Source organism: Bison bison, unplaced genomic scaffold (assembly GCF_000754665.1).
Source record: "Bison bison bison isolate TAMUID 2011002044 unplaced genomic scaffold, Bison_UMD1.0 scf7180017845486, whole genome shotgun sequence".
NCBI classification, from domain to species: Eukaryota; Metazoa; Chordata; class Mammalia; order Artiodactyla; family Bovidae; genus Bison; species Bison bison.
Genome location: NW_011476059.1, coordinates 6,970 through 19,074, shown reverse-complemented (window position 1 = coordinate 19,074; position 12,105 = coordinate 6,970). Strand labels below are relative to the sequence as shown.

General features: G+C 39.3%; 1 long non-coding RNA gene across 2 annotated transcripts in view; it reads right to left on the bottom strand.

Moving 5' to 3' along the window:
• Positions 1 to 2,104: 2,104 nt before the first annotated feature.
• LOC104985092 overlaps positions 2,105 to 12,105 on the bottom strand; it is a 13,652-nt gene continuing 3,651 nt past the window's right edge. Inside the window, exons 2-4 of one of the 2 annotated variants that reach the window (XR_824837.1) lie at positions 10,074 to 10,156; positions 4,327 to 4,453; positions 2,105 to 2,141 (exon numbers count right to left, since the gene is read on the bottom strand). This is a non-coding gene — a long non-coding RNA (uncharacterized LOC104985092). Of the gene's footprint in view, positions 2,142 to 2,578; positions 4,454 to 10,073; positions 10,157 to 12,105 lie in introns of those variants that run through there. The other variant, XR_824836.1, reaches the window with a different exon arrangement.

Here is a 12,105-nt window from a genome sequence, read left to right as displayed (position 1 = left end):
AAAAAAAAAAAAAAAGAAGAAGCTAAACTGTCACTATGATGCTACACACAGAAAATCCTGAAGATGCCACCAGATGACTACTAGACCTCATCAATGAACAGAGTCAACTTACTGGATACAAAATATATAGAATACTGCTGCATTTCTATACACTAATAATGATATATCAGAAAGTAAAATTAATGCAACAATCCCATTCACCATCTCATAGAAAATAATAAAATTCTAAGGAATAAACCTACGTAAAATGTCAAAAGAACTGTACTCATAAAACTATAAGATGCTGATGACTGATACCAAAGATGACACAAACAGATGGAAACATATACCATGTTCTTGGATTGAAAGAAGTAACATTGTCAAAATGACCATACTATCCAAGGCAATCTACATATTCAATGCAACCCTTATGAAATTAACAATGACATATTTCATAAAACAAAGAAAAACTTCATTTGTACCAAATACAAAAGACTCTGATAACTAAAATGATCTTGAGAAGGAATAACAGAGCTGGAGGAATCATGTTCCTTGAGTTCAGACTACACTACAAACTTACAGTCAACAAAGTGAAAGTGAAGTCGCTCAGTCATATTCGATTCTTTGTGACCGCATGGACTGTAGCCTATCAGGTTCCTCTGTCCATGGGATTTTTCAGGCAAAAATACTGAAGTGGGTTGCCATTTCCTTTTCCAGGAGATCTTCCTGACCCAGGGACTGAACCTGGGTCTCCTGCACTGTAGGCAGATGCTTTACCCTCTGAGCCACCAGGGAAGTGGTATGATAATGGCACAAAACAGAAACACAGATCGGTAGGACAGGATAGAAAACCCAGAAATAAACCAATTTACTTATAGTCAATTATTCTATAACAAAGGAGGAAAGAATATAGAATGAAGAAGTCGCTTTAATAAGTGATGCTGGGATAAATGGATAGTTAGATGAAAAAGAATGAAATTACAACATTCTCTAACACCACATACAAAAATAAACTCAAAATGTATTAAACATATAAATGCAAGACCAGATACTATAAAATTCATAGTGGAAAACAAATGCAAAACACTGACATAAATGTCAGCAAAATTTTTTTGGATCTATCTCTTACAGTCATGGTAATAAAAGCAAAATCAAACAAATGAGACCTAATTAAATTTAAAACCTTTTTGCAAAGTAAAGGAAACCAAAAAAAGAACAAAAATACAAGTTTTGGACTAGGAGACTATAGATGCAAATAATGCTACCTATAAGGGATTTATTTCCAAAATATACAAACAGCTCATACAGCTTAATATGTTGTATGTTTGATACAACCCAGTCAAAAACTGAGCAGAAGATCAAAACAGATATTTCTCCAAAGGACACAAATAGATGGCCAACATCACCTAAAAAGATGTTCAACATCTCTAATTATGAGAGAAATGCAAATCAAAACCACAAAAATGTATCACCTCACACTGGTCAGAATGACCACCATCAAACAGTCTACAAACAATAAATGCTTGAGAGGGTATGGAGAAAAGAGAACCCTCCTACACTGTTGGAAGGAACATAAATTGGTACTGCCACTTTGGAGAATAGCATGGAGGTTCCATAAAGAACTAAAAACAGAGCTATCACATGAACCAGCATTTCCAATCCTGGGCATATATCCAGAAAGGATGATAACCAATTCAAAATGATTCATGCACCCCAATGTTTTTAACAGCACTATTTATACCAGGCAAAACATAGCAGCAACCTAAATGTTCACTGACAGACAAAGGGATAAAGAATATGTGGTACATATATACAAGGGAATATTGTGAAGTGAAAGTAGCTCAGCCGTGTCCAACTCTTTAAGACCCCATGGCCTGCAGCCTGCCAGATTCCCCTGTCCATGAAATTCTTCAGGCAACAACACTGGAGTGGGTTGCCACTTCCACAGCATAAAATACAATGAAGTAATGCCTTTTCCAGCAATATAGACAGACTTAGGGATTATTCTAAGTGAAATCAGACAGAGAAAGACAAATATCATAGGATATTATATGTTGAACTGAAATAAATGATACAAATGAACTTATTCACAAAATAAACTCACCAGCATAAAATACAAACTTATGGTTACCAAAGGGGATAGTGCAGGATGGCTGTAGGGGCTGGAAAGGGAGAGATAAATTAGGAGTCTGAATATATACAAACTAATATTTATACAAAATAGATAAACAACAAGAACCTACTATAGCTCAGGGAACTATATTGAGTATCTTGTAAACTGCTGTATACCTGAAACACAACATTGTAAATTAACTATACTTAAAAAGTGGTGAAGGAAATGGCAACCCACTCCAGTATTCTTGCCTGGAGAATCCCAGGGACAGAGGAGCCTGGTGGGCTGCCATCTATGGGGTCACACAGAGTTGGATACAGCTGAAGCGACTTGGCATGCATGCATGCATGCATTGGAGAAGGAAATGGAAACCCACGCCAGTGTTTTTGCCTGGAGAATCCCAGGGACATAGGAGCCTGGTGGGCTGCCGTCTGTAGGGCCGCACAGAGTCATACACTACTGACGCGACTTAGCAGCAGCAGCAGCATCATACCTAAAAAGAATGGTTAAAACAAAAACAAAAACACGTCTTGCAGAGATGTTCAAATGCTGTTTCACAAGGGTGTAAAAACTGCTAAGTGGGGGAAGCAGTCTATGAAACAAGACATGTTGACAAAACTGAATACCCACCAGCAAAAGAATTTACTTGGAACATTATCTTACACTATAGACAAAAATGAACTCAAAATGGTTCAAAGACCTAAACCTAAGTCCCAAATGTATAAAACTCCTAGAAGTAAATGTGTAGGAACTGTTTCTGGAAATTGGACCCACAAATGATTTACCAGATATAACACCAAAAGCACAGGCCACAAATTAAAACCAGATAATAAATTGAACTATATCAAAATTATAAACTACTGTGCATTAAAATGCAGTGAGTTTGAAAAGACAATCAACAGTAAAAGAGAAAATATGTGGAAATCATACATCTGATAATAAATGAGTATAAAGAATATATAAAGAATTTTAAGAGGGTCTGATCATCAGTTCCACCATAGGGACCATTCCCCAATCAACCATCCAACACATTGCAAATACAAAACAGAAACACTAAGAGTAACACAGAAATTTGAACTCAATGAAAAAATAAAAAAATACTTATAATGCACAGAACAACAGTGCAGCCAATAGCCTCATAGATATGAGAATGTGAACCTGGACAAAGGTGTCCTGGGATAAATTACCATAGCATTGACAGAGGCTAAAATATATGGTCTTTGATACACATGAACAACACTGTCACGGTGCCCTTGACAGAGTCTCCAAAGCCATAAAATAACCTGGAAAGATGTATTGGGCTCTCGTGATACTTTCTCTCTCATAATCCTAGAACATACTGACCACTCTACTGGATAGCTTCAAGTGGTGACTTTGTACAGAGCAAGAAAATGATATTAGGGATAGTGTCTCCATCACAGTTTTCTGTTACCTAGTAAATCCACCCCACAGCGACTCAGCAGAGGCTGCCAATTAAACATAGGTGGATTATCACAGCAAGGAAACCAGATAAAATTTCAGACCCTCAGGAATATATTTCAAAGAGATTTAAGAGGTAAAAGGATACAAAGTAAGGAGAATGTAACATCGGGAACAGTTGACATTCCCAGATGGGGTAGAGCAGCACAAGAGTAAAAATAATACAACATGAAGGTCAGACATTACAGGATCTGGATATGGGACCATGTGCTCGACCTACAGATGGCAAGCTAAGAGCCTGCGAGATTCACATATGCTCCCCTCGTAGGATCTAGGATCAAAAAGACGATCTCTCTATCCACTCTCCTTACATTTTCCTAAGTAACGACCACAGAGGATCCAATCCACCAACTTGTCCCACTCCTAAACAGAAAAAAACAGCCCTTTTGAGATACTCGTTTTTCTTTATACATTGTATTTTTAGCTATTTTTACATCCATCACTCCCCACTGTCCAGAGCTTTTTCTCGTGCTCCAATGTGGAAATACTATTCAGATCCGAAACAGAAATTCTGGGACTCCCCTGGTGATCCAGTGGTTAAGACTCTGCATTTCCAATGCACGGGGTGCAGGCTTGATCCTTAGTCAGTGACATGAAACAGACACAGCATCTGAAGAGGGTCAGTTTAACCTTGTGAAGCTGTATCATGCCCGAGTCACCAGAACTCTCAGATGAAAGACATCAGGGCCTCCCAAGGGGGCACACAGGGAAAATGCAGATACCCAAGGGCAGCTCTGGAAGGAAGTCATCCTCACCCACAGATAGCAGGTTCCTGTAGGTCTCCAGCATCACTTCCCTGTACAAGGCCCTCTGAGCAGGGTCCAGGAATTCCCACTCCTCCTGAGTGAATTCGATGGCCACATCCTCACAGGTCAGTCGTTCCTGAAATGAAACCACATGTCACCAAAAGGGCCATGAAAAGTTCTCATTTTCATGCAAAAGAGAAAGGGTAGTAAGGGGTAAGGATTGACTTGGTTCAAGTATGTGTTCTAACAGATCCATGCAGGGGTATCTGGAGAAATTATGGATCTCTAATTTTAATTTCTTATGCTTTTTCCTAAGACCTTATGAAATCCTCCAATTTAATATGGAATTTTCATCATTGTTCAAAATCCATGAAATATATATAAATACAACTCAACAGTGTATTGGCTATATAGAAGTGTCAGATTTTATGTTCTACCCAGTGAGTGCAATTCATTATCTAGATGAGGTACAGCATGAGTGGTGTCTTCAGAGATGATGAAGTCCATGGCACTCCTAATGGAAAGGTCAAAATTTTCAGTTATGATGTTGATAACAGCAGCAAGGACCAAAAGTGTCTGAAGGCTTCCTGTTGCTCTAAATTACTGTAATACTACTCTAAACATTAAATAAATACTTTACAGGCAAGAATCTGTCATCAATGCAATAGCTCATTAAAGAACGATCTGTTTCCACCTTACAGAAGAAAAACTGTGTCACAGACACTCTGAAAAACTCAGCTCAGATCAAGAAGGTAAATGTTACACCAAGCACCTGAACTCAGAAGCTTGGGCTCAGCAACTGAAACTTAAGCATCTAACAGTTAAGTAATACAGAGAACATTCAAAATCCTTTGACAGAAGGCTCCTAAAGAAAACTTGAAAGAAGTCCAAGGTGAGCCTCCTCCCTGCCCCTCTGTCTTGTCTGCATGGGGAGCAGCTCTTGGGCCTTGGGCCTTCATCCCCTGAAAATGGACACCTGTGCCAAATTAGTCTCTACCCTCTCCCTGATCGGGAGAACCTCCCCCCTGTTGAGTGATCACTGTCCGCAGTGGTGGTGAAGGACCAGAGACACTGACTGATGAGAGCCAGAGCAGCTTGGTAGCCCCAGGTCCCCGGACCATCTCACTTATTCCTAGCCACATCTTCCAAACTAGTGCCATTTCAAGGGACTCTGACACAGCAGACAAGTTCCCTGGAGCTGGAGCTGCCACAGCAGGGGTGGCTGGCTCCGGGGCTGGAAGTGGGACTGTGTTCAGGAGCTTCACCGCTGTTGTGTCAGGAACCCTTCTCTGAAACAGTAGCTCTTCTACACCATGGGCTTGGCCCTCTCAAAGGCCATGGGGCTGTTTTGCCTGATGGTGGTCTAGCTCATCTTCTTCACAATACGAAGGAGCTGTTTCCACCTCCCATAGTTCTTTCTTCTGTGTCTGCCCTGTATGTTCCCTTTCCTGTAACTCCCCAGGCAGCCTGGGAAAAGTGGTGGGCTCACGGTTTCACAGAAGGAAAACAAATAAATATAAAAATAAAAAAAAAAAAAAAAAAAGTCCAAGGTGAACAATGTGGAATGGCATGAAAGGTCATTATAGATGTGGATACAGAAACACAACTGTTAGTCATTTACTACTTAAAACACTAACAGGATTGTTTAGAAAATTTCAAGGCCACAGATTATACTGAGAACATAATTTCAACTGAAAAAAAAGGTGATATGTAGTTTTTAAATCATGATGTCTTCTATCTAAACCACAGACTTGCACATGCATGCATACATATCTATAAAAAATTAACTGAAATGAGAGGATTCATCTCTTGACAGATTTATTAGACAATTTTATATAATCCACATGTATTTTTTATTCACATGTATTTCAGCATCTTTCAGACAATAAAAATGTATTTTTTGTACTCAGCTGAGTTTGTTAACAGGCTTCTATACTAGGCTACCAAAAGAAAACTGGTAAAAACAATAAAAAAAAAAAACCTGAATTCAATTCATAATAAAATTACCATATACAAAACTACAAATACAATTTTATCCATTTAAATTTACACAGCAAGACATTAACAGAAGCCAAAGACTTTCTTTGCTTTTTTTTCCATCAATAAAACAGTGATTTGAAATTAGAAGAGTCATTAGATTATGACAAAAAAAAATTATCACAATAGTAAAGTAAAACACTTCTTGGAGAATTAAAAATCATGGCAAAAAGAATATGGGAAAAAATAGTTATTAAGCAAGACTATCTCAAGAAACATCATGATGGGAAGGAAACATTCAATACATTCCTTCTGAAATTACAGTGGCATGAAAGGAGCTGTCCAGGGTGTCTGTCTTTCACCACCATACGATGCGCATGCGCAGGGGCCACTAGAACAAGTAACAGGAAAAACACAGGGCAAGAGACACAGAGTTTGTCAGAGTTGAAACAAGTAGTACTCACAAACCTAAGGACATGGAAAGGTGAAAAGTGAAAGGATGGAAAAAGACAGTCCATCCTAAAGAGAGCAGGGGAGACTGTTATATCAGACAAAATAAACTGAAGGAAAAAAAAAAGTGCAATGAGATAAATTGTATAATGATAAAATGGTCAATTTACCGAAAAGCTGTAACAAGTAAAAATATATATGCATCTAACATTAGATATCTCAGAAAAATGAAGCAAACATTAAGGGAAAGGAAGACAGAAATAGTGGCACAGGAATAGTACGAGATTTCAACGCCCAAGTTGAACAGGCATGTACAGATCACACGGCCCAACAAAAGCATAAAACACATGCATCTCAAGGACACATAAAACATTCTCTACGAGACACCACACGTTAGGCCAAAATTAACAACTTTAAGAGACTGATACCATAGAAGTATCTTCCCTAATAACAATGAAATAAACACAAGAAAAAAAGAAAATTCCCCAAATGTGGACATTAAACAACTCACTCTTACACCACAAATGGGTCTAAGAAAAACAATCACATGGAAATTTTTAAATACATGGATGAAAACAAAAAGACAACATTACAAAATTTGTAACACAGAGAGAAGACTGTACTAAAAGGAAAGTCTGAACTGTTAAATGCTTACAGTAAAAAAGAGGAAAGATCTTAAATCCGAACTCTACTTTTAGACTTCTAGGAAGCAGAAAATGGGAAACAAACTAAACTCAAGTTTAGCAGAAGGAAACAGGTAAATATGAAAGATTAAACCAGAGCTAAAATAGAAAGCAGAAAAATATAAAAATCAACAAACCAAGAGTTGATGTTTTGAAAAAACTGTATAGGAAAACCCCACCTAGACTAAGGAAAAGAGAAAAATAGATTCAAATAACTAAAAACAGATATGCAACAGGAGTGATTACAACTGAGGTCAAAGAAAGTTTCTAAAGATAAGGAAGGACTATGACCAATAATGCCTATAAATGACAGAATATAGGAAATACTGGCAAATTCTCAGAAACATACAAACTCTTTTACTTATTAAGAAATTAAAAAATTGAGAAGTGTTAAAACTGAAAGTGTTAGCCACTCAGTCGTGTCTGACTCTTTGTGACCTCATGGACTGTAGCCCACAAGGCTCCTCTGTCCATGGAATTTCTCCAGACAAGAATACTGGACTAGACAGCCATTCCTTTCTCCAGGGAATCTTCCGACCCAGGGATAAAACCTGGGTCTCCCTCACTGCAGGCAGATTCTTCATGATTTGAGTCACCAGGGAAGCCCATTATAACTAGAGAGATTTGAAAAGTAGTCAGAAACCTCTAAGAAAAATACAGGACCAAATTCTACCAACATTTACAAAAGAATTACCACTAATCCTGCTAATTGTATGGAGCAATCATGATTCTAATAGTTTGATGATTTCCCAAAGACACAAGAAAGGAAAACTAGAAACCAATACACCTGATGAATACTGATGCAAAATTAAAATACTTGCAAACCCACTTCAACACATTAAAAAGATCTGGAGAAACAGACACAGAAAACAGATGGAGGGGGAGGGGAGGAAGGAGAGGGTGAGATGTATGGAGAGAGTACCACGGAAACTTACATTACCACATGTAAAGTAGAGAGCCAATGTGAATTTACTGAATGACTCAGGGAACTCAAACAGGGGCTCCCTAACAACCTACAGGGGTGGGATAGGGAGGAAGACGGGAGGGAGGGGACATAGGTATACCTATGGCTGATTCAGGTTGGTATTTGGCAGAAAACAACAACTTCTGTAAAGCAATTATCCTTCAATTAAAATAAATAAAAAGATCTGACACCATGACCAAGTGGATTTTATTCATATAAGGCAAGGAGAAGTCAACATACAAAAATCAATTAATATGAAACACTACCTTAACAGATTAATGGAAAAAAAACACAGGATCATCTCGATGCAGAAAAAACCATTCGACAAAAATTTGACAACCTTTCAAGATGGAACACTCAACAAACTACAAACAATAAATTATACCAACATCAACATAATAAATGCCATTATGAAAAGAGCACAGCAATGGGGAAAGAATGAAAACTTTTCCTCTGAGGTCAAGAAGAAGGCAAGGATGCACACTCTGCACTACAGTTCAACAAAGCACTGAAACCCTTGGAGCAATTAGATGAGAAAAAGAAATCAAAGGTCCCCAAATTGAAAAAGAAGTAAATTTATCTTCTTTCCCACATGACAAAGTTTCATCAGTAAAAATCATAAAGATTACAAAAGAAACATGCTATATCAAAAAAGACTCTTCAATAACCACACAAAGGATCAATCAATCAATTAACTCATTATCAAAACTGCAATAGCAATCTTTGTAGAAGCAGAATAAAACATGGTGAAAGTCACAGAACTATTGAAAGAGCAAACAGCAAAACTCTTGAAGAAGGAAGATGGAGGTCTATTTCAACACCTATTACAAGGTAATCAAGGTGATGTGGTACTGGTATAAAAACAGACAAATAAACCGACTGAACAGAACACAGTACTCAGAAATAATTCTTTGTGTATATGTAAGCTATATTCACAAGGATGTCAAGATACACAAAAGGGCAAGGACAGTCTCAATAACCATGATGCTGAGAAAATAGATATCCACCAGCAAAAGAATGAAGGTGGAATCTTGCTTGCATTAAAGGTTAAAACATCTCTGTGTCAAAGGATTCAATCCACAGAGTGAAAGGACAACCTCTGAAGAATGGAGGTGATGAAAATTTCCACCTGCCAAAGACTTAGATTCATTTCATAGTTTAAATCTGATAATGAACTAAAAAACACTGTTTCACTAATGTCTATTTCTGAACTTTCCATTCTATTAGCATAAGGATTTAAAGAGATTGACCCACATTTTAGTTTGAACTGCCTTAAAAAAGTCAGAACAAACTGCCCCTAATTGATCTGATTCCCAGATTTTACTGGCTATTGTGCATATTAATACCTGACTTCGACGTGCAGTTTCCTTACCCTGGTTGATAGAGCAGACAGCACATCCAGATGGGCCCTAAGCAATCCCTGACTCCCAACAGCACTAAGACCCTGTCTCCAACCCATGGGTGAGAAGCCCTGCCCAGGATGGTGCCCAGGGGAGCCTCCTCACAAGGGCCAGGCCACCAGGTCATGGGGAGACGGAATCTAAGTGGAGACAACAGGCCCTGAGGGAGGGCCCCAGATGAGTGTGCGTGTACAGGAGTCAGACAGGACACTCCACAGTCAGACACCATTAGCGAGTCCAGAGAAGGGCATTTCAGGAAGGACAGACTAAATATGACCTTACCTGAGAAAGAGCCATGCCTCACTCCTTTTCCTTCCTCTTCTTTAACTTCAGAGCTTCCTCAGGCAACATAAGTCTTCAGAGGTCTATCATGAAAGTTTAAAACATGCTGTTTAATGCTTAGAGTCAACACATCCCCTTCCTGAGCCCCAACCACACACACAAGGAAGCCCTCACCATGAGGAACACACAGGCCCCTGTGGCCACTGTCTCAGGAGGGACTCAGGACAGTCAACTCCCGCAGAGAGACCAACATCGACTTTCCCACACTTTCCGTCGGATCACACTCCCCTCCTGATGAGGCCTCATGTCCACAGCAGCAGGGGACACCTCAGCTGACCAGGCAATCTCCTTCAGGTCACACAGCAGGCCCTGATCCATCCCCAGTCAGAACAGAGCACGCCCTTCTCAGCCCAGATCTCAGCCCACAGGACTGGGAGGACTCAGAGTCAGAGTCCTGATGCTCAGTGAGGGATCCAGATTGGAATCAGCTGGGGCATCTTAAACATTCTCGAGCTGTGGACCAACACAAGTTACCTGAAGGGGAAATCTCTGGTCAGAGGGTACAAAACATGGGTATGCAAATGCTTCATGAATGAAACGTGAAGCCTGGGCTGAGCACCATTCAGAGGAGAAGAGCACCCCCCAACTCTCTTTTTCTTTCCCAGCCTTACTAAGGTGTAACTAACAAAAATGGTATAAACGTACTGTGTACAAAGTGATTATGTGATAGATTCATACACTGAATAATTATTATAGTCGAGTAAGTTACACTTCCACCTATGAATATACTGTATTATTTCTCTCTGGATGAATTTCAAGGATATAGAAACACTACCGGCAGCATGCAGTACCTCAGATCCCCAGAACTTACTTATTTTACAACTGAAAATCTCTACTCCTTGACTACCAGTGCCCCATTTCCCCCTCCACCCAGCTCCTGGTAACAGCCTTATTACTCGATGGCTCTATGAGTTTGACAAGTCTAGTTTCCACATAGTGTCTGTCCTCTTTTGTCAAGCTTATTTAACTTGGCATAATGTTCTCTAGGTTCATTCATTTTGGCATAAATGCAGGATTCTTGATTTTTATATTTATATATAGAGAAAAAATAGTTCATGAGTATACAGTATATAATAAATATTTCTATACCACACTTTTGTTACCTATTCTTTTGTCAAGAGACATCTGGGCTGTGTCTATGCCTTGGCTACTGCAAATCCAGTCACACTCACGGGACTCCGGACATATCTCTGAAAAACTGATCGCTTTTCCTTTGGATATCTGTCAGAAATGGGTTTGACAGACTGTAGAACTGTTTTATATTAATTTGTTAAGGAACTTCCATTTTATTTTCCAACAAAGCAGTACCATTTACATTACTATCAACAGTGCAGTTAAGATTCCGTGTTTTCTGTACCATGCCTGTGTGTGTGCTTATTTTGTGAGGGACAGGAGTGGATAACAGAGAACCCAGCACTGGCCTGGCAGCAAGAGAGTTGCAGCTCCATCTTCTAGAGGACGAGCCTCCAGGCTGCCCTCTGATTTTTCGGAGCCATCTTCCCCTATGTCATAGGACTTTATGATTCTTCTCAGGTTGGGCCCACAGATCCCTATCGAGCAGGACTACCTTATAACAAGCATTCTGCAATCTTAACCTTAGTACTCCTAATTTCCCAGTGGGCCTCAAACAAACTTACAAACTTTCATGGTGTACACAGAGCCCATAATGAGCCTTGAACCCTCTTATACAAACACAAAGCATTCCAAGCCCTGATGACTCACGCATGAGGCAAAACACAAAAGAGGACACCCAAGGATCCACAGACACAAGACACCATATTTTCATTTACAGTGAGTGATCCAGGTCAAACATCAAAATCTCCAAAGACTATGAAAAAGAGGGATAATTCCAATGATACACATGGCCCACTGAGACCTCAGCATCTTCCAAGGAAACACTCCAGATTCTCTTGGTATCTTCCCAAATGCACATGAACCTTTCTTCACCAGCAACCCCAAGTACACAATGATA